This window comes from Ovis aries, chromosome 2, assembly GCF_016772045.2.
Source record: "Ovis aries strain OAR_USU_Benz2616 breed Rambouillet chromosome 2, ARS-UI_Ramb_v3.0, whole genome shotgun sequence".
Taxonomy (NCBI): Eukaryota; Metazoa; Chordata; class Mammalia; order Artiodactyla; family Bovidae; genus Ovis; species Ovis aries.
In genome coordinates, this window is record NC_056055.1 from 158,311,842 (window position 1) to 158,339,408 (window position 27,567).

Sequence of the window (27,567 nt, forward strand, 5' to 3'; positions counted from 1 at the left end):
TTTTATCTTCAAGTTTTATATATAAATTGTTCATTTATTCTTATATGCTATCATAATGGTATTCAAGCAGACTTTCCTATTATTTTGTGATTCTTTATTGCTTATATAAGGAAAAACTGGCATGAGAAATTTACACTGTTTTTAAGGTGGCTTATGTACGTGTCTGGGGCTTCCCAGGTGGTGCCAGTGGTAAAGAACCTGCCTGCCAATGCAGGTGGAAAAGGCGATGGCACCCCACTCCAGTACTCTTGCCTGGAAAATCCCATGGATGGAGGAGCCTGGTGGGCTGCAGTCCGTGGGATTGCGAAGAGTTGGGCACGACTGAGTGACTTCCCTTTCACTTTTCACTTCCATGCACTGGAGAAGGAAATGGCACCCCACTGCAGTGTTCTTGCCTGGAGAATCCCAGGGACGGGGGAGCCTGGTGGGCTGCAGTCCATGGGGTCGCTAAGAGTCGGACACGACTGAGTGACTTCCCTTTCACTTTTCACTTCCATGCACTGGAGAAGGAAATGGCAACCCACTCCAGTGTTCTTGCCTGGAGAATCCCAGGGACGGGGGAACCTGGTGGGCTGCCGTCTCTGGGGTCGCACAGAGTCGGCCACGACTGACGCGACTTAGCAGCAGCAGCAGCAGCCAATGCAGAAGACATGAGATGCGGGTTCGATCTCTGAGTTGGGAAGATCCCCTGACGGAGGGCATGGCAACCAAGTACAGGGTTCTTGCCTGGAGGATCCCGTGGAGAGAGGAACCTGGTGGGCTGCAGACTGTGGGGTTGCAAAGAGTTGGACATGATGAGCGACTGAGCACACAGGTGCGTGTCTTCCAATACAGAGCTTTGTGTAAAATGTAGCCTGAACAGAATCGTGATGTCTTCCTTCCTTTCCAGGAAATTCCTGTTCACTTATCTTTATTTATGTACCAGCAGAGACCAAACTGCAGCTTTTCCTTTACGTTTCCTTATATTTGCTCTTTCAATAACCCTTTTGAATTCAACAGACCATGTAATTATTGTACCATATAGAAACAGTTGGGGGAAACAAATGGCATAGTGCAAAGGGTATAATTTATGGAGGTAAGTCATCCAGAAAATCGTGGAAAGAATGTTCAATTTATATTAAATATCTTAGTACTATGGCCTTTCCCCCATTTCAGTTGTGCACATTAAATTCTTTGTGTGACACATGAAAAATTATTAAATGTATGCCTATATAAACATCAAGCAGAAGTTAAAATCAAAATGTTCCAATTTAAATGAAAAGAGAAAACCAGCAGAGTTTAAGGCATTCATTTCCTTGGTTCAAGTGTGACTGTACTTGAGTCAAGACATTTTCAATTGTCAGCAGCTCAAATACCTATGCTCTTCAATCTTAGAAAGATGGGGAGGTGAGGTTCCAGCCTTACAGAGCATTAGCATGAAGTGTGTGTATGTGTATGGTGGTAGATGCGTGTATGACTGAAATTTTGATGTTACTTTTATCCAAAAACCTGATGCATAGAATACAGGACTGTAGTCGTGTAACAATAATGCACTCACAAAGTTGTATTCATCACATATATGTTTGTGCCTATGTATGTGTACAAATGTATGCATACCTATCTTGTAAACTTATGAATAATATACTAACATATATAATCTGGGTGTTGCTGTTGTTGTTTCATTGCTAAGTCTCATCACATATATGTTTGTATATATGTATGTGTACATATGTATGCATGCCTATCTTGTAAATTTATGAAGAATACACTAACCTATTTAATCTTGGTGGTGTTGGTTAATCACTAAGTCGTGACCGACTTTTTGTGATCTCATAGACTGTAGACCTCCAGGTTCCTCTGTCCATGGGATTTCCCAGGCAAGAATACTGGAGTGGGTTGCTATTTCCTTCTCCAGGGGATCTTCCCAACCTGGGGATTGAACTTGCATCTCTGCATTGGCAGGTAGATTTTGTACTGTTGAGCCACCAGGGAAGTTCTAATTTTCCAAATAAACAGAAGAAGAAGAAACTGTTTTGGAGTGTTTACTTCAATATTTAGGTTATTTAGCTTCTATGTTAAATCTCCATGGTAACGCAATGTATCTTCCATCTTAGAGCTCAGCACATCTCAGCACTGGATTCAGGAGAGTTATCTAGGGAACATTAAAAAAAAAAAAAACTCCACTGCACAGAGTCTATCTGTGGAGATTCTGATTTAATTGGTCTGAGAGTGGCGTTGGGCATTAGTAATGTTTAAAAGCTCCCTTGATGAATGTAATTGTTAGGACCAAACCGAAGCCAGGACAGGCTCTAAGGGGCAGGCTAGGCCTGAGGTTTAGTCTCTAGGAAAGCTGAGGCACTGGGAACTCCCGCAGGCAGTGTAGCTCGACCAATCAGAAAAAATCCCCGTAGCCCCCCGCTGGCGCCAGACCTGAGCCAATCCGGATAGGGATGCAAGGTTTAAAAGTCCCGCGTGCACGTCCGGATTAACCAGTCAGCTATGCTGTTACAGGAACAAAGAACCGCCTGTATAAAAGTAGATGTGATTCAGAGCTCGGAGCTCTCATCAAGACTCCACTGTGCTGGATGAGACTTGAGCCCTAGCTTGAGCTAGAAATAAAACCCCTTTGTGCTTTTGCGTTGCTGTGAGCGTCTTATTCTCTCAGTCTTGGAGAACCAGACTGTGGGCATAACATTTGGGGGCTCGTCCGGGATTCCTCTGACTGGGGAGAATAACGCCCTCCTGGCAGAAGGGGTTTCTTAGCCTGGGGAAGGTTACAGGTTTGGTCAGGGATGAATTGGTCATCCTAGCCAGCGTAAGGCTGAGGCCCAGCAGTCGCGCTGGAAGGCAGCTGGCTCTGCGGGGGAAAGAGCTCCTCTCTTGATCCCGAATCTGGTGGGCGGTGGATGCCCTTCGGTAAGGTAACTTTGGGAGGCAAGAAAACTCAGGGGGCCCAAAGAAAACCTAGTGTTGTGTTCTCGGCCAACGTTTGTTTGTCCTCTGTTTGTCGTATCCTTGTGTGTGCTGGCATTGTCTCTGCTCTGTGTGTGTTCCTTTTGTTTCTTGTAATTTACTCTGTGATCATGGGTCAGGGAGCTTCTACCCCGCTATCCCTCATGACTGACCATTTTTCTGATTTCAAATCTAGGGCGCAAGATCTATCGTTATTGGTGAAAAAGCCGAGAGTGACATCCTGACCACTCGGGGTACTCAGGGGCCAGCTTGCCTGCCCATGGACCCTTTTGTCCCTGGTCTCCTCCTGATGCGGACAACTGGCCAGAGTGCCCTGACCGGTAAGGAACAAGAGACTTTATTGATCTCTCTTCCCTTCCCTCTCTCTTTCCTCTCCTTAACCTTTCCTATCCTTCCCTGTTTTTCTAGTCCCCTGGTCCTAGACGCAGGAATCTGGTCAAAGGGCCCTCAGCCTGAGCTGAGGATTGGAGACTGATCACCTCCTCTTGGCAGAGAACTCGAATTCTGGTTCTGATTTCTGGTAGGGCCGAGTTCCAGTCCTCCCTTCTCTGGAGACCCAGGGAAAAGTCCTGTAATGCCTGGGTATCTGTAGGTAGCAGGAGACGTTTGTAAGGCCACCCCTTTTGCCCCCCTCTCCTGCCTCCTCCCCCTTCTTCTTTCAACCTGGGTTCCTTTCCTCCCTTGAAATATTTGATGTTAGTACTTGGATCTGAAGTTCTGTGTCTCTATAGGAGGTTTTCTGAGAGACTATATTTTTGTATTTAAGGGCTTCCCTGGTGGAGCCGAGGTTAAAGCGTCTGCCTGCAACATGGGAGACCCGGGGTCGATTCCCTGGGTCGAGAAGATCCCCTGAAGAAGGAAATTTTGCTTTGTCTGGCCATCGTGTGGTTTAGACCTGCTGCCATTTTGTTAGAACTGGATTTTCTTTCCCTGTGCTTTGAGACCAGGGCTCTCAGGAACACTTATCTAGACCATCTCTAACTCCTGACACTGAGGAAAAAGGGAAAAAAAAGACTTGAAGCTAAATCTTGCATTGTGTCTGTCTAAATATGTCTTGGTATGTCTCTGTTTCTGGGTAATATTTTTGAGGTTAATTTGTATATGAGCTCTATTTATTTGGCTTAAAAAAGGGGTAAGCACTTACAAATTAAGTAATTCTAAATTAAACAATAAATTCCAGGTTCATGTGAACTGGGAAATATTCAATGTTAAATACCTGATATTAATGTTTGTTTGTTGACCTATCTAATATAGACATGTCTTAGAGTAATTAACGTTAAGTAGAATATTTTCATTGTACCTAGGTTTAAGTTAAATATTATATCTGTTACAAGTTTGTCAACAAGGAAATTAGAGTCAACTAGGTCTAAGATGGTGGAGCTGAATTTCACTAGACCTTGAGCCTTGGTATTTAGGCCCATTGTGGCATATCAACAAGCTAAGTGATACACTCATCAACACTGACTAAATCTGACCAAATGTTCTAAACCCTTTTAATTGATTTTTTGATAAAACTTCCTAAATGTAACTCTTTTGAAGTTCTTTTGATCTCTAGCTAACTTTGGGCCCCTGGAACATCCCAAAGAATGATATTAAACTGTGTTTATTTGGTTAAATTACATGGAAAAGATGATCAAATGAGTAATAAATCCGCTCATGTTATAATGTATGGTAAAATTACTAATACAGATATCCTAGAAATTATATGGAGTTTTTAACATTCTGATATGTCCTGGTATTTTAATGAAAAAACCTGATGACTTCACAAAAGTTAACGAAAGGACTGAATGAACTAGCGAATATGCTTATAACTTTTATGGTTTCTACTTGAAAAATTATGGGTTTGAATCTTATGTTTACAGGGAGTAGAGATGATCTTCCTCTCAAACTAATTATGACAATGCTTTGGTAAAATTAAATGTTATAAACAAAACAATTATATTTTCTGTCTGACTCCTCCAAAAATTGGAAGTTCTTAGGTTTCCAGTAAGTTTATCAAATGAGTTAGGAAGGTTATCTCATGGGTACAAGAATCTCAAGAAATTTTTGAGACCTTAAAAAGGGAAGAATTCACCTAGATTTGTTAGGCAGAATCTGTGATAAGCCTTTGGTGTGAGTTTCCCAGCCCTGTTTTATTTTAAAAGTTCAGTCTGAGACTCTGTAAATGTTTCAGCAAAATAAAAAGCCTATAATCAATTATGGTTTTAAAAATCATCAGACCAAAATTAGTGAGAACAGACCTATTTTGCAAACAAACTAGCCTTAATTTAGTTATATTTAATAAAAATAAGGGTAACTATAAGGAGAAAAAGATATTTTAAAACGTTAAATCCCAGTTTGTTGACTCATCTCTTAGTTCTTTGCTATTATGTGATATTGATGTAAAATTTAATTGAATTCTTGAAAAACACCCTAAGTTTGTTTCTGAAGCTTATCTCGGTAATCTGTCTTTGGATGAAGATCAGATGCCTCATGACCTGCAACCAGGACTGGAAAAAGACATAATTTAAGGGACTGTCTCCAACATGGATGGAAGGACTTTTTTATTAGGAGATAAAACTACACTACACCAGGATGAGAAGATGACGACATGAGAGGTAGACAGCTTCCCTGAGATGCTGGACCTGATTCGTATGATCATTTATGTTTTCTTGACTTCTTAGACCTTTGCATATACGTCAAATGCTTTTCTATAACAGGCCTGATCCTATACTAGTTTTAAAAATCAATCCAGTTGTTGGGTTTGTGGCCAATTACCTGTGTCTAGTTCTGGGTTACCTTGGTAAATGTCTCTACTACCAGACTCTAATTGGTTGGCCCTGAGAAAATTTACTTAAAAATTAGAGTCATATTCAGGTCACTATGATATTACTAGATAGGATCCCCTCACTGGGCCAATGAATAATGCTTGCTCTGACTCCGGCTATAAATTTGAGCTTTTTTCTATTACCCAAGCTCAATCAGAACAAGAAAAGTTTCCACAAAAGATGGGAAAATCTCCCACAATTATGGGATGGATTTATATAGATAATAGCAGGCTACAGTAATTTAGGTTTAAAGTCTCCTCTATGTTGAAAAAAAAAATTAAATCATACTAAAGATAATCAGTCTAGTAACACTAGAAAACTGGACTATGTGCCTTATAGATGGTGCCAATATATAATTTCCCTGGAAGATAAAGATTCTACAGGGCAGACTAAGTCATATTACACTGTCAAATATGTGTGTGAGGCCTCTAATAGAATAATATATAGTCCCATATGAGATCGATGATGGTAACAGTGTAACTCTAAATATGGCAAGAAGCAACAAGAGGGAATATTTTCCTGGACCAAAAAGCTAGTAAGAAAGGTGGTCCAGAGAATTTTGGATACTGTTTTATGGCCTAGTCTGGTAACAGCACATTGAGTGGCCTGTTTACCTGAGAATGGACACTCTCAGCACCATGGGATAAAATGGTCATGAAGTGCCCCCCTCATAACCATGGTCAAGTTTATGAGCAAAAGGGGCTCTGCCAACTGAAGACTGACACTCACCATCTGCATCTACAAAGATTAAATCATGGCCGCTGCAACTGCTGACTTTCAATGCCCCTGAAAGGAGTTCAGGGTGAAAATCAGGAATGAGGCACTCTGTGCTCTGAGAAAAACTGGCAGAACAGGCCTTCAGATAGTTAGATCTTTTCAGGAAAAGATTTTATGAGTCCCAATTCTTGCATCTTCTCATACCTAGAGAAACACTGACGTCATTAACAGTGAAATCTGCTTTGGCTATTAAGGAATAGTTTACAATTAAAAGTCAAAATAGAGTAGCTACGGTTCAGATATCCTGGAAAATAACTAGGTGATGCTGTGGGTGTACTTTCAGATTAGAGCTTGTATTGCTCCAAGCTAGGGCAGTCCTATGCCCCATTTTGACAGGAAGTTATCATAGTCATTGTTGCCTAGTTCCCTAAAATTAAAACTGAGTGGGACCCTGTAGGGCTCTGGAGTACAGATCTGTTCTGTGTTCTCCATTTCTTATCTGTAGGATATAGACTTTGTTCAGCCTCCTTGGCCTTGCCTGAATTCCAAAGCGTGGATTCAAACAATTGCTAATCAGGGAAGGGAGGGGATACAAAAACAGAAACAATCAAAGGTTGGTACAGCCTCCAGACAGAGTCCTGGTTCCTACTCAAAGAAATATGCATAACAATGTCTTTGAGCCCCTACCCAGGTGGAAGATGGTAACTTCAGACTGAACACAAGATTCTTGGAGCACAGCTCTGTTGCCTCACAACCAACCAATCAGAAGGGGTCACAAACCCTGCAACCCTCACCCCAAATGTTGCCTTCTGTTTCCGGGGACCAGAGATGACCATCCTGTTAGGTCTCTTGTTTGGCCCTTGTCTACTTCATCTCTGAGAGGGGCCAACTAAATTGCTGCAACTACAAGGGTAGAAGCTGGTTTCAGAAGTGAAAAACCCCAACTTAGATCAGGTAGAGAGAGACTTCTGCTCTGCTAGGCAGGCCTACGCCCATGCACAGCAGGAAGAAGTTACAGAAGAAAGAGACCTCTGCCCCAATTCCCAAAAAGTATCTTGAGTATGAGGTCTCTCAGGGGGCCTATGTGGTGCATTAGGGGAAGAATGTTGTTTTTATGCAGACCACACCGGGGTGGTAAGAGAATCTATGGCCAAAGTAAGGGAAGGGCTGGCCCAACGAAAAAGAGAACGAGAGGCCCAACAAGGATGGTTTGAGTCCTGGTTCCAACAGTCCCTGTGGTTAACAATGCTAATTTCCACCCTGGTGGTCCCTCTAATAGTGCTACTATTAATACTTACTTTTGGTCCATGCAGAATAAATAAGCTTGTTGCCTTTCTAAAAGACCACGTCAATACCATCCAACTGAGGGCACTGAGGCAACAGTATCAGGCCCTGCCCCAAAATAAAGAGGAAGATTCCTCTATGTAGCTGAAGACAGGGGGGAGTGTTAGGACCAAACTGAAGCCAGGACAGGCTCTAAGGGGCAGGCTAGGCCTGAGGTTTAGTCTCTAGGAAAGCTGAGGCACTGGGAACTCCCGCAGGCAGTGTAGCTCGGCCAATCAGAAAAAATCCTGGTAGCCCCCTGCCTGCGCCAGACCTGAGCCAATCCGGATAGGGATGTGAGGTTTAAAAGTCCCCGTGTGCGTACGGATTAACCAATCAGCTATGCTGTTACAGGAACAAAGAACCGCCTGTATAAAAGTAGATGTGATTCAGAGCTCGGGGCTCTCGTCAAGACTCCACTGTGCTGGGTGAGACTTGAGCCTCAGCTTGAGCTAGAAATAAAACCCCTTTGTGCTTTTGCATTGCTGTGAGCGTCTTATTCTCTCAGTCTTGGAGAACCAGACCGTGGGCATAACAGTAATGTACAGTAGGGTTGACAGCTACTGCATTAGCTGTGTGTTGACAAGCAGCACTGGCAATATCTAACAACAACCACATGGAGATCTGGGGTTTGTTGAGATCTTTTCTGCTTTGTCCTGACTGCTGTTAAGACTCAAGTCAAGTGGGCCTTAGGAAGCATCACTACAAACAAAGCTAGTGGAGGTGATAGAATTCCAGTTGAGCTGTTTCAAATCCTAAAAGATGTTGCTGTGAAAGTGCTACACTCAATGTGCCAGCAAATTTGGAAAACTCAGCAGTGGCCATGGGACTGGAAAAGGTCAATTTTCATTCCAACCCCAAAGAAAGGCAATGCCAAAGATTGCTCAAAGTACTGCACAATTGCATTCATCTCACACACTGGCAAAGTAATACTCAAAATTCTCCAAGCCAGGCTTCAACAGTTTGTGAACCAAGAACTTCAAGATGTTCAAGCTGGATTTAGAAAAGGCAGAGCAACCAGAGATCAAATTGCCAACATCCATTGGATCATCAAAAAAGCAAGAGAGTTCCAGAAAAAACATCTATTTCTGCTTTATTGACTATGCCAAAGCCTTGACTGTGTGGATCACAAGAAACTGTGGAAAATTCTGAGAGAGATGGGAATACCAGACCATCTGACCTGCCTCCTGAGAAATCTGTATGCAGGTCAGGAAGCAACAGTTAGAACTGGGCATGGAACAACAGACTAGTTCCAAATTGGGAAAGGAGTATATCAAGGCTGTATATTGTCACCCTGCTTATTTAACTTATATGTGGAGTACATCACGAGAAATGCTGGAATGAATGAAGCACAAGCTGAAATCATTATTGCCGGGAGAAATATCAATAACCTCATATATGCAGATGACGCCACCCTTATGGCAGAAAGTGAAGAGGAACTAAAAAGGCTCTTGATGAAGGTGAAAGAGGAGAGTGAAAAAGTTGGCTTAAAGCTCAACATTCAGAAAATGAAGACCATGGCATCTGGTCCCATCACTTCATGGCAAATAGATGGGGAAACAGTGGAAACATCAACAGACTTTATTTTTCAGGGCTCCAAAGTCACTGCAGATGGTGATTGCAGCCATGAAATTAAAAGATGTTTACACCTTGGAAGGAAAGTTATGACCAACCTAGGCAGCATAATAAAAAGCAGAGACATTAGTTTGCCAACAAAGGTCCATCTAGTCAAAGCTATGGTTTTTCCAGTAGTCACGTATGTATGTGAGATTTGGACTGAAAAGAAAGCTGAGAGCTGAAGAATTGATGCTTTTGAACTGTAGTGTTGGAGAAGACTCTTGAGAGTCCCTTGGACTGCAAGGAGGTCCAATCAGTCCGTCCTGAAGGAAATCAGTCCTGAATATTCATTAGAAGGACTGATGCTGAAGCTGAAACTCCAATACTTTGGCCACCTCATGTGAAGAGTTGACTCATTTGAAAAGAACTGATGCTGGGAAAGATTGAAGGCAGGAGGAGAAGGGGATGACAGAGGATGAGATGGTTGTATGGCATCACCAACTCAGTGGGCATGAGTTTGAGTAAACGCTGGGAGTTGGTGATGGACAAGGAGGCCTGGTGTGCTGCAGTCCATGGGATCACAGAGTCAGACATGACTGAGACACTGAACTGACTAACTGACTTCCTGCTTCCTCTTGCTTGTTGTTAATACTCAGAGCTGCTGAGGTTTGCAAAGGGAGCCACCTATTGCTTCAGACAAAAAGAAGCAGGAAATGTGAAGCAATAGAAATGACTTAGATTAAAAGTGAGGTGACTTGCATAAGAGTATAAGCTGAGATGGAGGGGGACTTGAACCTGGGTCTTCTACAGTGATGTGATTGTAAGTAAGGGCTCTAGAGTCAGCTTGCTGTTGGCTTGAGTGTGTTGGCTCCTGCGTTAACTAGCTGGTTGAGTGATGAGGGGCCTGCTATTCATTTGTCAGCCTGGTAAATACTTTGGAATTCAGTCCCTGAGCCAGTTATGTTTGGGGAAGAAAAATACTGTAACAGTCACAGTCTTATGTGACAGGTCTTAGATACCGTATTTTGGCCAAAGTTTTCATACTTCCAGAATGGAGATAACTTCCCTGATGGCTCCAGTGGTAAATAATCCACCTGTAATGCAGGAGACCCAAGAGATGCAGGTTTGATCCCTGGGTTGGGAAGATCCTCTGGAGAAGAGAATGGCAACCTACTCCAGTATTCTCACCTGGGAAATCCCATGGACATAGGAGGCTGGTGGGCTAAAGTCTAGAGGGTTGCAAAGAGTCTGATACAACTGAGCATGAGCATGCACACACATTGTTATGCCTACTTCATATGTTGACTGGTTGAGAGGATTAAATGATGTGATCAATGTAAGCCACTTGTGACAGTACCTCACACAAAATATCTCCTTAGTACATGAGGGCTAGTATTATTGTTATTACTATTATTTTTATTTGATTTCACATCCTATTCTCTTCTACTATACAATGCCACTTAGATTGTGCATAGAAAACTCTATTTTAAGTTTTTTTTCTCATGACTTGGAATCTTTCAGGAGCTGGACATTAAATCAAATTTGTTATCTCAGCACTTATCTGAATAATATTCTTTCATTGTTTTTTATAACAGTTCCTTGGATGGCTTCATTTGCTTTTTCTTCGAAGTCAACTAGAGATATTGCTTATTGCTTCCCTTTTCCTTATGTACTGGACACTAAAAATAGAGGCTAAATGTAAATATAATTAAAATAAATTAATATAAGTCCTTGAAAATGCAGTTCTAGCTGTAATAATACCAACTGCTATATGGTCCTTACCGTGTGCCAGGTATAATTTTAAATGTTTTACATAAAATACTTAAAACATGTTTTTATTATGGATAATTCCAAACACAAACAGGAGTATCTGTGTATAGAGAGTATATGAACCCCCGCATACTCCTATTTCATTTTTAGCTATTATTCCATCATGGTCAGTTTTTTGTTTGTTTATGACCCTCCAACTCCCTTATCTTAGCCTCACAAATATTTTTCTCTAAACAGTTCTTGAAAAAACAAAGATCTTAAAAAAATATCCTCACAATGCCAGTATCACATATAAATGTAACCCTTACAAAGAAACATGATATGTTGAGTAGTGTTATCCCCATTTTACAAAAGAAGCAGCTAGGCACAGACAAGTAAGTTAAGTCAGACAAGTTAAGTAAGACAAGTAACTCTCCCAAGGCCACACTTAAGGCTAGTAAGTGACGGAGATGAAATTTGAAGCCAGGTGGTCTGGCTACTTGGTCTGTGTTCTTAATCACTTTGATGTACCAGCTTCTCTAATGAAAAATTGTTCTTGTCCGTGAAAACTATCAGTCGATCTAAGAAAGAAATGGAAAATTTTGTTCAAGCCAGATTGAGGTTACAACCTGGGAACAGCATCTCAGGACGCTGTGAGAACTATTCTGCCCATTAGAAGTTAAGGCACAGTTCTGTTAGGTTGGTGCAATTGCAGTTTTGGACCGTGAATTTTAAATCATTATAACTAGGTTCAAACACATTTTTAGTAATCAAAATAGGGGCCATTACAACCAACATGTTTTTGCCAACAAGAAATAAGTTTGTTTCTTCCAGGAGCGTAAAAATCCGTGCTTTGGGATTCTGTCACTACACTGCTCCTCTTCAGGGCTCTTGTTCCCTTTCCTAAACCTCTTGAACCACCACTGCACTGTATGTTCCTTAGCAGTTCCTGGACCAAATGTGTTGTTGATGTTGCCAGTTGTCTCTGCTACTTTAAGACCCATTTTGAACTTGAATAAGAAAATCACTTGAATTTGCTTTTTGTCTAATCTTTTCCGTAATCTAAAATAAATATAAAATAAGCAGCAAGTAATGTTATTAGCAAAAAAAAACATGAAGTGAGAAATGCACATTAAAATGATGTATAGCATAACCACATTTATTTAAGAATGTATTTCAATATCAAATGGAAAATTTCAACAATGCAAAAACCACAATTGCTTTTGCACCAACCTAATACAAGTGTTTTGAGACAGAAGGTTGTACAGTAAATGATGTATTATTGACAGTTTACACATTCCAGACCTAAGTGTCATCTTGGTCCCTTGCAAGATCAAGAAGGAATATTATCTTTAAAGATTTGTCTTGTTGATGCTAGGAAAACCTGAGTTTGAACCCTGGCTTCATCACTTATTAGCCATGTGACTTTGTGCCCAGTGCTTATCCTCTGTAAACTACAGTTCCTTTGTTAACATGATGATGTAACAATACCTACGTCATGGAATTGTTGTGAGTTATGTGTAGAGTGCTTTGTACCATGCCTGGTGCGTATTGGTACTTACATATTATTATATGGGTACATAAATTAGGCAGCTAAGTATCTAGGAAGACAGGTGTATATTTCCATGTGTATGTTTGGGGTATTTAAGTTGCATTTAAGTGATGACATTAACAAGTGTAGTTTTTTTTTTTTTTTTAATTGTTGAAAGGACACAGTGTACTTGATCAGATTGATTCTCATGACTCTCTGGGTTAGGCAACAGTCACTTTGAATGGTTAAGAAATGGCTTGATGATGACTTACTGCAACTGGTTTAGAAATACCTTCTAATTTATAGGTGGAAAGCTGCCAGCTTGTTAAATAAAAATAAATGTTATATGAGCTCATGTGAGCAAAGGAGCAGTATTTTCAAGGAGTGATGTCTTTCTTTTGAGCCACTTTAAAGTCGTTTGTCAACATCCGTCCTAAGAATACAGTGAAATTCTCATGGAAAATGTGCACATCTTTTGTTGCCTGGCTTCTTCCACTTCAGCAGGAATGCATACTGTGAACAATAGGATGGGATGTGAAGAATGTTAAGACCACAGAAGTGTAAAATGTGTGTGTATGTGTGTTTGTGTGTATGTGTGTTTGTGTGTATGTGTGTGTAGGAGTCCCTGTGTGGGACTCTAAATTTTGCCCTCTAAAATTAAATATAAATTATTTCTTAGTCACCTGCTCTTTTGAAATTTATGTGCATTCCTATACACTGCTAATGTGGATAATTGATCACACACACAGTATTTTATGGTATTTTTCCTTTACTCTGTAACATCTGATATTCAGATACTCTGCTCCATTCCAGATCTTTCTTTCTTCCTCATTCATATTGGTAATTCCCAGGATTTACATTGAACAATTCATCCTGTCAAAGAAGAATCATGCTTTCCCAATATTACATTTAATTGTGTGCCTTGTTACTTCTAATCCATGTGATTTATATGCCTTGCACATTGTGTCAACATTGCCATTCCTTTTAGTATTCCCACCGGATAAGAGCACCACCCTGCAGCCTGGTCCCTTCTCCTTTCTCTGCTTTGTTATGTAAAAGTGAAAGGGTTATTTTGATTTATAAGGAGCAGCTGAGCTTGGCTCTCACCTTGGTTATCCTTGCACATGAAGAAAACAAATGTTATTTTTCTCCACAAACATTATGTTTGAGAATTTTCTTCACATGGCTTTTGACTTCCTGCGCCTTGGTTTGGAATTCCTCCCTAGCCACTGCAAGTGAGAATTGTGGTGGAGGCTGATTCTGGGAAATTCTCGTGTGAAACCAAGTTTCTTGCCTCCAGCAGTGTATATATAGGGGAAATTAGGTTGCTAGTTTTCCCTTAAGCTGTGTCAAGGTAATAACTCATGCTGTCTGACCAAACACTTGGCAGGATTTAGATGACATGCTGGCCTCTTCGAGTTTTGCGTTAACAATTTCTGAATGAAAGAAAAACTCCAAACTGTGTTCAGTTTGGGAAATTCTAACAATTAGGAAATTGGTTTGTCACTCAGATGAGTTTGGTTTTTATCTACCTATCTGTCTATCATCTATCTACCTACTTATCTGTTTATATATATATTTTTAACAATCCCCTTTTTGAAGTAAACTTTGTGTATACTAAAATGTGTCAGTTCTAAGTAGAGTTTGTTGATAAATGTATACATTTAGGTAACCACTACCCTAACTGATTTATAGAACCTTTCTGTCACACCCCAATCTTTCCTTGAGCTTCACAGGTGGCTCAGGGGTAAAGAATCCGCCTGCCAAGGCAGAAAACACAGGAGGTGTGGGTTGGATCCCTGGGTTGGGAAGATGCTCTGGAGAAGGAAACGGCAGCCGCTTCAGCATTCTTGCCTGGGAAATTCCATGGATGGAGGAGCCTGGTGGGCTGCTGTCCATGGGGTCACAAAAGAGGCGACTCAGTGACTAAACAGCAGCAGTAGTCATCTTTCCTTATGCCTCTTCCAAGGTGATAAGAACACGCTTCAGAGACTGTCATTCTTAGATGAAGACGCCTTGTCAAACCTAGTTGTAACTAGGTGGCCAAGACTGGCTTTGCTTAACAACAGTCACTGTGATTGCCTTATTATAAGTAGAAACGTGCCGGCACTACACAAGTTCCTACTTTTGACTGACAGCTCAGAGAGGAGGAGGAGGGATGGGTGGAATGAGTGGATGCTGGGCAGCAGTTTATACCACTGCAGTCAGCTCAAGATGCTAGCTTCGGGTTTGGAAGGACCTGGCTTTCCGTGGCTATAGCAAAAGGGATGAATGATAGTCGACGTGTGCAACGAACGGAGAGAGATGATTCAGAGGGAAAAATGTCAGATGTAGTGGAGGTCAGAGAGCTTTGCTGAATTGTCATTCAACAAATGCAGGTTTGGTGTAGAGACCAAAGGCAGCTGCCAGAGAGTCAAAAGATGTTGGCAGATATGTGTTCAAGAATAGAAAGTATCCAGAGCACACTGGTCAAGGTATTGGTCCTTTATTAAATCAAGCAATTCCTCCAGCTGGGCAAGGCAAAGGTGGGACTTTATGGTGGTTGACATAGTGGGTGAGAGGGCAAGACAAAGGTGAGGAGGCTGGTGATTCCAATTAAACAGGGTTTATTTTCGAGGAGCTAGGTCTGAGTTCTTTCCCCACCACATCTCTGTGGGCGTTTGATATTGTTCAGACAGCTCTATTATAGGATTTTGATGCCTTTAGTGGCTGAATCAATCATCTGCAGTGAGGTTTGGCTTGTTTTCGTGCTTCAGTGTGCTGATGAAGATGGCAGTTAGCTCTCTCATTATGAGAATGGTGGGGCTGCAGTGGGGGAAACACTGAAGCTATTTCTGATTCAAATTGCCTGCGCACGATTAGATCTGAAAAGAATAGTTTGGAAGATGGAATCAGAGAGAAGTCTCAGTTTTGGTCCATATGCCAGGCCTTCTTTCTTTCTTATTATTCTATTTATGCAGCATTTAAGTAGAAGAACATTCAGCTTGGTCCCAAAGCCATCTAATAGGTAATGACTTCTCTGGAGAGTGGATTCAGAGCAGTTAAAACAGACTCACTTGAGGAAGTAGGAAGGAGAGTGCAGTGGTGGTTGTGGTCAGATTTCATGTCCAAGTCAGAATAATTTTCCAAATCAAGTGATGCCAGGACGTTGGGCAAGGTCTCCAGTGGCAGTGGCACATGGTTACTTTTCCTGCCCTCCTGACAAGGAAAAACGCCGAGATTTAGTTGATCTTCTGGGCTCTTCACGGAATGCCCGAGTTTCCCTTTGAGATTGTTTCCCCAGAATTCAGTCAGTTGATTTTTTTGTATGGTATTTCTCCAGCCTCCTCAGAAAAAGTGAAGTGTACCTTATAATACACTAGAATATCCTTTATCCATGCCATGCAGCTGCTTACTGCTATTTAAATAACATTAATAATTCTTAATTATGCATGCTCTTTCTGTATAGACATGTACTTGACTTACCAACTGTTCATTGTGTTTTTGTTAATTTGCAGCAAACCAGTGTATTTGATGGTTGTAGTCTGCCTATGAAAAAGTCTATTGTTTCACTTCATTACAAACTAATTCTCCTAAGACTAAAGTCTTCAGTTCATTTCCTTGGAGACAGGGTAAGAAAATCCCAAATTCATCAGGATCAGACTATTGCACACCTTGGGAAATTTTAGGTAAATTGGTTTCCCCCACCAAAGGATATTTTGATTAAGCGAAAAAAGCACATACAACCTTCCCCTCTAATTCTCCAAATCACCTTTTAAATACAATCCCTCCTCTTCTCCCAGCTTTGGAGGGACTAGTTTTCTTCTTTCTCAGTTTTCTCTGTTTTCATTCTTTAAATGGAGCTGGATAACAGTGATTTTAACTTTCCGTCTTACAGCTATTAAAATCCCTGACCTGTTGATCCTAATAAAAGAGTTATGAACCATGCCCTGCTAAAATGACTTCACTCCCCCTCTCTCCCTTCACCCCGATAAATTCCCTTGGTGGGTGATAAAATACTGGATTGAAGTGGACACATTTGGTCTCTGTTAAAGCTATTTATGGTGATTTCTCTGTCGCGAGCATTATACTTGGGGCAACCAGATGCTCTTCTTTTGGAGTCCATCTCGTAACATATTCTCTCAGTATTCCAGGAACTCCTTGGGGTCTAGCAAATTATCCTCTCTTTATAAGTGCAGTTATATAATATAGCTCCATCCAGAGAAGCCAAGCATATGGGGAGGAAAGATGGCACAATAGGAAAGCCACCTTTAATATTTTTTAAAAAAAGCATTCAACTAAATGTCATTTACTTTCCCTTTGCCCATATAGTTAGCATCCTGTAGTGAGGGCCATTAGGGATGGGCTGGCAGCTGTCTGCAGGACATGAATGAGTTTTACTGTTTGCTGTTTTGTTTCTGAAAGGATTCAAGCTGGATGAGCCATTTTAAGGCTCAGGTAAGCAGACATTCGTCTAAAAGTTTATTGTGAGACACAGTATCGTTCAGTTCAGTCGCTCGGTCGTGTCTGACTCTTTGCGACCGCATGGACTGCAGCACGCCAGGCTTCCCTGTCCACAGACTGAAAACCACAGTACCGTTGGTTTTTCTAATAAGTGTATTGCATTTTTCTCCATTTATCTTCTTGATGATTGTTATAGCAATTAAAGAAACTTAGAATCCCCATACCTCCCCAGTCATCTCCTGGGCCTTAGGATTTAATGCTGCTAGGGCTGTATCAGCATCTATTTGAAGAAGACGTTCTTGGATATATGTCTTTTATTTGTATTTTGGGAAGATCTGATGATCTAGTCTAGATTACAGTTTGTCAGTTGGATGTTTGGTGTTGTATCACTTCTTGTGTTGTTTAGCCACCAAGTCATGTCTGGCTCTTTGCGAACTCATAGACTGTAGACCGTTAGGCTCCCCTGTTCGTGCGATTTCCCAGGCAAGAATACTGGAGTGGGTTGCCATTTCCTCCTCCAAGGGATCTTCAGGGGTCAAACCTGTGTCTCTTGCTCAGCAGGTAGATTCTTTACCACTGAGCCATCTGGGAAGCCTACTACCTCCTGTTGGCCTACTTTATTATTTATTTATTTATTTTTTGGAGTGGGTTGCCATTTCCTTCTCCAGGGGATCTTCCTGACCCAGGGATCAAACCCAGGTCTCCTGCATTGCAGGCAGAGGCTTTAACCGCTGAGCCACCAGGGAAGCCCATTTATTTTTTGAGACCAACATTAAGAAGAACAGCACTAATACTACTGTTATTAAAACTGCAGTTTGCTTTGCTTATTACAGCATAGATGAGTGCTTCTCTGCAAGCGCCCAAGAATGTGGAGAAGTTTGTCTTTATTCCTCTAGGTGAGTTGCCTAGAAGCCTAAAAGGACAAGGCTGTGGTAGACCAGAACCTTCAGCTCTTTGGCCTTGCTGGGCACTGTTTCTTCAGTTTCACAAGCAAATGACACAGTTACCAGGTCTGGAAGACAACATTCCCAGAACAGACTATTAGATTTCATGCAGATGATCAGATTGAATTTTCTTCTACTGTTTCAAGAAAATAATTTCCTTTTAGAAGTGATAGGGAAACAAGTACCCAGAATTACATGGGAACTTTCTTCTCACAAGCCATGGGAAGTTGTCTGTAGAAACGGGACAATGTCTATCTGTGTCTTCAGAGAAATCAGTGTGAGAACTGGATGATGGTATATCCTAAACCCATTCAGAGTCCCAGCACAATGTCTGTCAAAAGGTAGGCCTTCAAATATTTGCTGAATCAACGTTTCCATATTAAAAATATCTATAAACTAGAAAAATAAAAATTAGTGGTAGCATTTTAAATATGTGAAAAGAAGACAAAGTGACTAATGTGGATACCTGCATATACATTCGGAATGTTTATATACAGTTTGTGGAGATTTAACATTTATTCTTTTTATACCATGATTGGACAGAATTCCCTTGTTATATATCTTGATCTCGACTGTTTCCACTGCTTACTTTGGAGCTGGCTCTCCTGATCTAAGTTTCCTGTATGTAAACATGAAATATTTAAAAATTGTTTTAGAAGCCATGATGTAATCTTTTGAAATTCAATTTCCTGAAGTGAAGTCTATTTTTGGCAGAAAAAAAATCCTCCTTGAGAAATAGGATTGTCTATGTGCGGTTGAGGAGGCATAATTCAAACAAGGTTGTTATATCAATCAAATCAAATTTGGAGAAATAAGAACAATCCGAAGAAGTTCTAGCATGATAGAAAAATAACTACCAAGTTTGGTGAGATCTCATTCTTAGAAAGTTAGCTTCAGTTTGATTCAATCTTACTTAAACGTTTACTTTCTGCCAGACATTGTGCTAAGTGCTAGAAATAAACAGATGATTTAGATATACTTTGTGCCCTCCAGGAGCTCGCAGACTGACTGGTGGGGAGGATAAATGATTCCATTAGAACCTAACCTCCATGAGAGCAGGACTTTGTTTTGTTTGCTCTTGAATCTCTAATGTCTAGAATAGTTTTTGGCACTGAATAGGTGCTTTAGTTTGCTCAGACTGCCTTAACAAAATACCATAGATTTGGTGGCTTAAAGAGAATACATTGATTTCTCACAGTTTGGAGGTTGAGAAGTACAAGATTAAGGTGTCTTCAGATTCAGGGTCCGGTAAGGGCTTGCTCTCTGTCTTGTAGACAGCTTCCTTCTCACTATGTGCTCACATGGCCTTTCCTGGGTATGTGCTCACACAGAGACAGAGAGGGCTCTTATATCTCTTCCTCTTCTTATAAGGGCATGAATATCATCATAGGGGTTCCATGATGATGACATTTCAACCTAATTGCCCCTCAAAGGCCCCACCTCCAAGTACCATCACAGAAGGGGTTAGATTTCAACATATGAGTTTTGAGGAGGACACAAACATTAATCTATAACAGTAGGTACTTAATTAGTAACTTTTGAATAAGAAAGAGTGAATGGATTATTATGTTGGAAGATTTTGGTCATCATATGCTTTCATGACCAGTGCTCACTAGCTGGGAAGCTGAGCATGCTCCTACTCAATCTCTGTTCTCATCTATGCAGCGCTCAGTTGCTGTCGTGTCCGATTCTTTTGCCTGCCAAGTTCCTCTGTCCATGGGATTTCCCAGGCAAGAATACTAGAGTGGGTTGCCATTCCCTTCTCCAGGGGATCTTCCCAACCCAGGTACTGAACCTGCATCTCTTGGGTCTCCTTCATTGACAGGCGGATTCTTTACTGCACCACCTGGGAAGACCAGTTATCTCTAGAGGACCATTAATGTTGCCACCCTTTTCAAATTCTAAATTATAACCTGGTATATTTGGATGTAAACTTGGCATCACCCGCTGTTGTCTCTGGGCTGTCTTCCTGCATAGGACAAACCATAACAATTATTTCTTTAAAAGATCTTAGTCCCTGGGAAGGATCCTGCAGTCCTTTGACTCCCAGTTGCCTGTCTCATTAACAAGAGGAAGCTCATGGAAGGTGGTTTGTCCAGTAAAAATAGTTTGGAAACTCTCAGTCAACAGCATCCTGACAGAGGCAACATAGAATCAAACGACATAGGCAACAGAGAATCAAGTCATAGCAACAGAGAATCAAACAACATAGAACTGTAACCCTATCATCCAGAACAGGTGGTTCGTCTGCCTGGAGAGGGACCATAGTATTGTGGAATTACAGTAGCTGATCTTCTGTCTAGTGTGACTGGACCCAGGAGACAGTTAGTTAATCAACAAAGTCAGCTGAAAATGGAAAGTCAAAAAAGAGGATTCATGATAATGTACACAGTTTATTTAAATGTACTTTAAAACAGGCATATATGTAGTCATTATTCAATATTTTTATATGGGTTCAGGGCATTTGTTAAGTACTGTTTAGCTGATTGGAATACTTGCTTTTCTGTCTTACATAAACCAGGTCCATTTTGCATCTTCCATGATTCCCGGTGTCAGTGTCTTTAGATTGAGAACTTCAATTCAAACTTTCCAATATAGTTGCAAAGCATTCTGAGAACAAAATCTTTCTATACCTCTATGATTTTCTGTATTTTTATGGTTATAAACCTGCTAATTCCTCACAAGTTTGTCCCTATTGAATCCTTTCAAACCAATAAATTCTTTTTAGATGAATAGTTAATTGGTTTTTCCCAATATTTTATTAAATTATGAAATTGCAGTACCAAGTACCATTTTCATAAATAGGTTTCAGGACAAACACAGCTGATTCTAGATAAGAGCACAACTCCTTGATTAGGGGCAGAAATGCATACTTCGGAGTAGTCAATTAGCTGTGAGTAGGAAAAAGGTTTGTAGGTTTAGCACAAGCTTTGCCTCTAGTGGCCTGTAAAGCTGTGTTATTAGCAGTGATCTACATTGTGTAACAATGAGAAAAAACAATTTTTGGCTTTTAGTGGGCAACGATGAGTCGCTCAGCTCATACTTTTAATATAACATTAAAATTTCTGCTAAAAAATAGAAAATATAACACTTGAGCTGGGTTGACAATTCAAGAGGGATTTGTTTATTTGTGCTGAGAGAAATAGAACTATATAATAAAAATATTTGTTTGGAGTCAGAAAACCCAGATCCAGGTCTCAGCTCCAACTCTTCTACTCACTAGCTGGGTGAGTTTGGGCTTCATTCGAACCATCTCAGTATGCTCAATGGGTGTCTGAAAGTTGTACCCTGAATCACGATTTACATTCAACCCATAGGGGTCCAAGATGAGCACTAGCATGAGAGATTTTGGGGAAAAGCATCAGTTTAGAGAATTTATTGTGTTAGTCAGAGCTCTCTGTTGCAAACACTAGATATGGAGTGATTAAACAGAAAAAGTTTATCAAAAGAATGTAGTAGGTGCAAATAATAGAATCCTTGGGAGGGCTGTCATGCCATGCCACGGACAGTCTGCCAGAATGGGCACCAGAACTGGTCTTCAGCTGCCACCAAGCCATAGATGCGAGTGTTTGTATCACTTCTGCACCAGGAAATTGCTTTTATCACAACCAGGTGGTGCTAGTGGTAAAGAATCTGCTTGCCGAGGTAGGAGACAAGTAAGAGGCCAGTAAGAGACGCAGGTTTGATCCCTGGGTCAGGAAGATCCCCTGATGGAGGAAACGTCACCCTTCTCCTTGCCTGGAAAATCCCACGGACAGAGGCTCTGGTGAGCTACAGTCCAGGGGTTGCATAGAGTTGGACAAAACTGAGCATCTGAGCACAGTGCTGACCTCACTGTTGTCAAGGAGTCAATCTTGTTTCCGTTGTGTGTGTGTGTGTGTGTATCTAGGAAAGAGGGAGAGAGGGAGAAGGAGAGACAGAGAGACAGACAGACAGCGAGGGAGAGAGGGAAAGGGAGGGAGAGGGAGGGACAGGGGAATGCTCTGTCTTTTCCTGATTGAGTCCCCCTAGATCCTGAGTCTCGTCTGGTATGAATGGATCTCTTTTGGATTGGTTACAAGCTTGAGCCTAGTTATAGATAGCTTTAGGAAAGCAAGTACCTAGAATTTTAATCTTCAGATAGGAATATACCAAACATAGGAAGGGTTTAGATTCTTAGCTGCTGAAATGAATGACAAATGTCTATCTAGTCACCAGACAGCCATGTGGAAGCCTCCGTGAGGTTCATGAGTGCTAAGTATGTGCCTAAGTGAATGTAAAGTGTCCAGAAAGGAGAATCAAAAAGACCACTGTTCTGATTTTGGAAGAAGGCAAGTCACTGAACCCTCCTAAGCTTGGAGGGAATTCTGTCAAGGTGATAGCTAGGAATTTCAGTTTTGCAGTTGTTCTTAAGGTAAAGAGAAAAATTGAGATGAGTGTCTGGGCCTTAATTACCAATTTTTAAGGGTGATGAATGAGCATTTCTGTCTGCCTGCTGGAATGGAAATGGGAATAGGATGTATCCCTAATGGGATAATGGAGCAGTGCTACAGTGCTTTAATTTTCCCATTTTAGGAGGATCTAGGCAGCTGTGATTAACCTGACAAATCAAGGAGGGGGTGGTTTGACGAGATCCAAACAGCTGAGCCAACCTGGCACTCCTCCTTTCTGCATCCTTGAGGGACTCATCAGACAATGGCTTGGCGCCACTCTTGGTGGGGATTCTCTGTCGGACTTCCAAGGCGAGGTCCCAGTGATGCTGAATGCTGAAGTCTGGGCCAAGATTCTCCTGGCCCTGCTCCTCTGTGTGCCCGTGGAGGCTGTTTCTAATCCTGTTTTGGAATGGACTGCAGTAAGGAAGATCTCACTCAGAGATAACCAGCCAACAGTTATGGCACCCAAGGTGGCCTTCGGATTATCAGCCATTTATATATATGGCAAATATTTGTTGAATACCCACAGTGTTCAAGATGCAGGGTTAGTCCTGTGGGCATTTTAAAGAGAAGAGAAATGCACCACCTTGGCCTCAGAAAGGCAAAAGGAAGGGACTAACATTTCATGAAACGCTGGCAGGCGGGCACTCTCATATGTTAGTCTAACAGAAAACTGTCTCTGTTTTCATCTTGGGCTGCCCTGGACTGTGAAAATCATTCCTGCTTGGGGAGCTAGTGATGTCTGAGGGAGCTGATGAGGGCTGGACCTGCGTGGCACTGGTTGGTGATGGCAGAGGAAGCTCCCAGAGGTCCCCCCAGGCTTCTGGAATTAGCTGCAGCCAATTCCCAAACCTCTGGGTATGAAAGCCAGATCCACCTGGGACAGCCTGGTTGAGGAGGTTTAAATTTTGATGCCAGTGTAAGATGAAAACAAGACTCTTTATGTTTTGGCTTCTGCCAGTTGGACTCCTCAGTGGCTTATCTGGCCTTGTTTGAGCACAGGGAGAAATGAAGCTCAGGTGGTCAAAAGAATTCTAATAAAGTCCAGTTTCTACTTCAGTTCCTTTGTATCTGAGACTCTTCCCTAAAGAGAGAGACTGTTTTCCCTGGGTCATGTGGACTCTTGTATTGTTAAAAACAAGAGAAGCCATCCCCTGGCTTCTGGTCAGAAAAACAAATGTGTGATGCCATTGAGGCTGATTCTAGACAAGGCCTTAGGACGGGGAACAGATCCTTCCACAGGGAAAATTCTTGAGCAAAAATCTGGGGGGCTTCTATAAAAAAGGTCCAGACACTGCCTGAGGCAGAGTATAAGTACAGAGCGCTGTGTGCAGAGCAAGTCCTAGCTTCTCCCACGTGTCCCAGTTAATGCTCCTCTAGTGTGTCTCTCAGAGAAGGCAATGGCACCCCACTCCAGTACTCTTGCCTGGAAAATCCCATGGATGGAGGAGCCTGGTGGGCTGCAGTCCATGGGGTCGCTGAGAGTTGGACATGACTCAGTGACTTCACTTTCACTTTTCACTTTCATGCATTGTAGAAGGAAATGGCAAGCCACTCCAGTGTTCTTGCCTGGAGAATCCCAGGGACGGCAGAGCCTGGTGGGCTGCCATCTATGGGATCGCACTGAGTCGAACACGACTGAAGCGACTTAGCAGCAGCAGCAGCAGCAGCAGCAGCAGCAGTGTGTCTTTCGGAGAAGGCAATGGCAACCTATTCCAGTATTCTTGCCTGGAGAATCCCAGGGACGGGGGAGCCTGGTGGGCTGCCGTCTATGGGGTCGCACCGAGTCGGACACGACTGAAGCGACTTAGCAGCAGCAGCAGCAACGTGTCTCTGTTGAGCGCAGTTCTGTATCCATATATTTGAAACCTAAGATAGATCCTCTGAAATCAACTCTGCTATCATCCTGCTCATATTTAGATGAAGCGACTAAGGTGCGGAGGTTAAGCATGGGCTCAAGGTTCATGCATTAAATGTATGAGCTGGGCGTTTACCCCAGGGCTTATACTTTGAACCGCCAGGCCAGACTGGGTTTGGAGGATAGATTTTGGGGGAATAAAGGAGACACGACAGTCAGACAGTGAATCTGCTGTGGTGAGCCAGGAATGCTGTTTCATCATGACTCAGATGCACCACCTTTCAGTTCCCTTACACAGAGAAATCAGCCTTCCCTATGTAGTGGGAGAAGTAAAAGTGAGTGTTAGTCATTCAGTCATGTCTGACTATTTGTGACCCCATGGACTGTAGCCTGCCAGGCTCCTCTGTCCATGGGATTCTCCAGACAAGAATACTGGAGTGGGTTGCCATTCTCTTCTTCAGGGGATCTTCCCGAGCCAGGTACTGGACCTGCATCTCTTGGGTTTCCCTCATTGCAGGCAGATTCTTTACTGTCTGAGCCACCAGTGGGAGAAGAAATGAATGTAAAAGGAATAAGATGTAGTGTGTCCTCCTGCTTCCTTCCTACTCTGGTCATTCTCAAATTAATCTCTAAGTTCCTTGAGGTCAGGGATGATGTCTTTCTCAGTTTTGTGACTGCTTGTTATCCAGTGCAGTGCCCTGGCGCACCGTGTGTCATGGGAATACTGAAATGCCTTCTCTGGAGTCCTGCCTACGTGGGGGGTGAGCCCCTGGGCTGCTGGAGAAATATTTGATAGGAAAATACTTTAATTCATAGATATGTTTACAAACCTCTAGCACTTTGGGCATCAGTGGTGACACTGATATTTCATGCTAATGATTTGAAGGAATTTGCAAAATAAGAAAAAGGGTGTATAAAATACAAAAGAAGAAAAGGGTGCTTGCTTGCTTCCTTTATGACCTGGTCTGGTGATGGTGTGCTTAGGTTGAAGAGTCCCAGGACTGTCCTGAGAGCTGAGATCTGTGATGGGGATGCTGTATTCAAAAACAGCCGTGGAGCATCCATTGTTAAATGAGCTCCTCCCTGCATCGTTTTGAATGGAATGCCAGTTCTATGGAAGAAGGCCCGGTTATGTATCCAGCTAAAATGATCACCTTTCTGAGCAACTAGAGCTGGTCATTTTTCATAGTGCCAGCCAAGGAAATTTAAATTGGGTTTCTTGGCAAGCTTTTCAGTTTCTGATACAGGTACTCTCCTTTCTTCCTTACTTTGTTATTCTTTCTGCCTGGAATAATGACACGAGGCTGAGCATGCAGCATCCGTCTTTTTACAATGAAGCAATAAGCAGGAGGAGTAAACCCAGCATGCAAGAGATGGCAGAGCAGGAAGCATGACTCTGGGTCACTGACAGCTGACTTGAAAACCTGCAGCAGCACTGGGACACTTTAATTCGGACTTTTATTATGTGCAAAAAATAAACTTGTGGTCAAGGCTTCTATGCAGCAAGTGTTTTGCTACTTTCAGATAAATGTAATCCTTCCCAACCCAGGTGGTATCTTCAGACCTTGACATTAGTAAACTGCTGAAGACTGAAGTAGAAGTTTATAATCATTGCTCAGTGCACAGAATTAACTGGCCCAAGCAGCACATTTAAGAGGTCGTTGTAAACATGCTTTTAAAATGAGAGAATAGCATGTTTCCAATAATTTCATCAGGAAGGCTTTAATGTAAAGCACAAGGAGCACACACTACATTTTTGAGAATTATAACGTGGGCTTTAACTGTCCCATAGTTGACTGATAAAGAATTCTTGATTGAGAGAGTAAAAATTTATGAATTCACCATTGTTCAAGGGAGGATGGACTTAGTTCTAAATATCAATACTGGTTATACAGACAAATATATCCGTGGACAAGCGTGATTCATCTGGTTCCCTTGACTGTGGGCTTGCGATTAGTGTTGGCATCACCTGGGAAGTTGTAAAACTGTAAATTCCTGGCTCCTATTGTGGACCCGCTGATTTGGAAATCCTGGGGCTGGGGGTGGTTGTGTCTAGCAATCTGTGTTTTAATAAACCCTCTAGGTGATTCTGATGCAAGCTAAAGACTGAGAGTCACTGTGACCTTGGATTAATTTTCATACTTTAACCTCCATACATTAGGTTTACTAAGACTGTCCCATTCCAACCCCCCCCCTCCCCATTCTAGGGTCATTAACATCTTTCTGATTTGTGACTTGGTCTCCTGGTGACCATCTCCAGAGGGAATAGCCTGTGATGGTAAATTAAGAAGTTGGCATTCTGCTTTCTAAATCAATGTCATGTAAGATGTAGGAGCCCTAAGTGAAACCTCTAATATCGTGTTTCTAAACCCAAGTCAATCTATCTTACTGAGAGAAGACTCACTCTGAAGCAACTGACCTCTTTTTATTCATCTTTACTATGACAAGAGCACTCAAAGTCATGCTAAAGTTTTTTTTTTTTTAATCTAAAAGGACTCTTCAAAGTTGAAAAAAGGAATTTGCCACTAATAATCCAGAATGTGAACAATTAACAAATTGATTCTTGGCTCTAAGTTAACAAGAGGAGAAGTATATAACATAGGTCCTCCTGGCTAGCTAAGAAGATTTGCTGGTTTAGACACTTTACAAAAGGTTAACTCTACAATTAAATTCAGCACACACTTAAAAGGGAAATAATATTTAGGGAGCTTGCTTTGTGTATTTACTTATGCTAAAAGCTAGCAAAATTAGTGATCTATTTCTTCCTTCATGAAAAGTCCTTAAAAAATGAAGTGTCCTTTAAAATAAATCTGATTTGATTTATTCTGGAAGGGAATGTCTTCAGCCTTCCTTTCTTCATGACAGTAGTATAATTCTTTGTCCCAGAAGACAGAAGCAGGTACATGTTAAAGAGGAATTTGATGCTAGAACAGAAGTGCCTGAGTGGGACAGATGGTCTATGGAAGCTGGTCAACCTTTTGATTAGGACATTTGACTTTTAGGAATAAAATTAATATCTGATATTATCATAGGAATTTTTTGGGTGTGTGTTTATGAGTATTTGTAGTTATTGTGAGGTACATGTGAATAATATGAACTCAGCTAGAAAGAGAGTAGTGAATACTACTTAATATATATTGAATCCTTATTATAATAACCTTCTATAATGATGTATTTAAAAGAGAACAAGTCTTCTTGGATCTCTTTAACTGTGGTACAGCTACAGATATATTAGTAAACTTCCATTTTACCCTATTTCCTGGAATCTAAAATA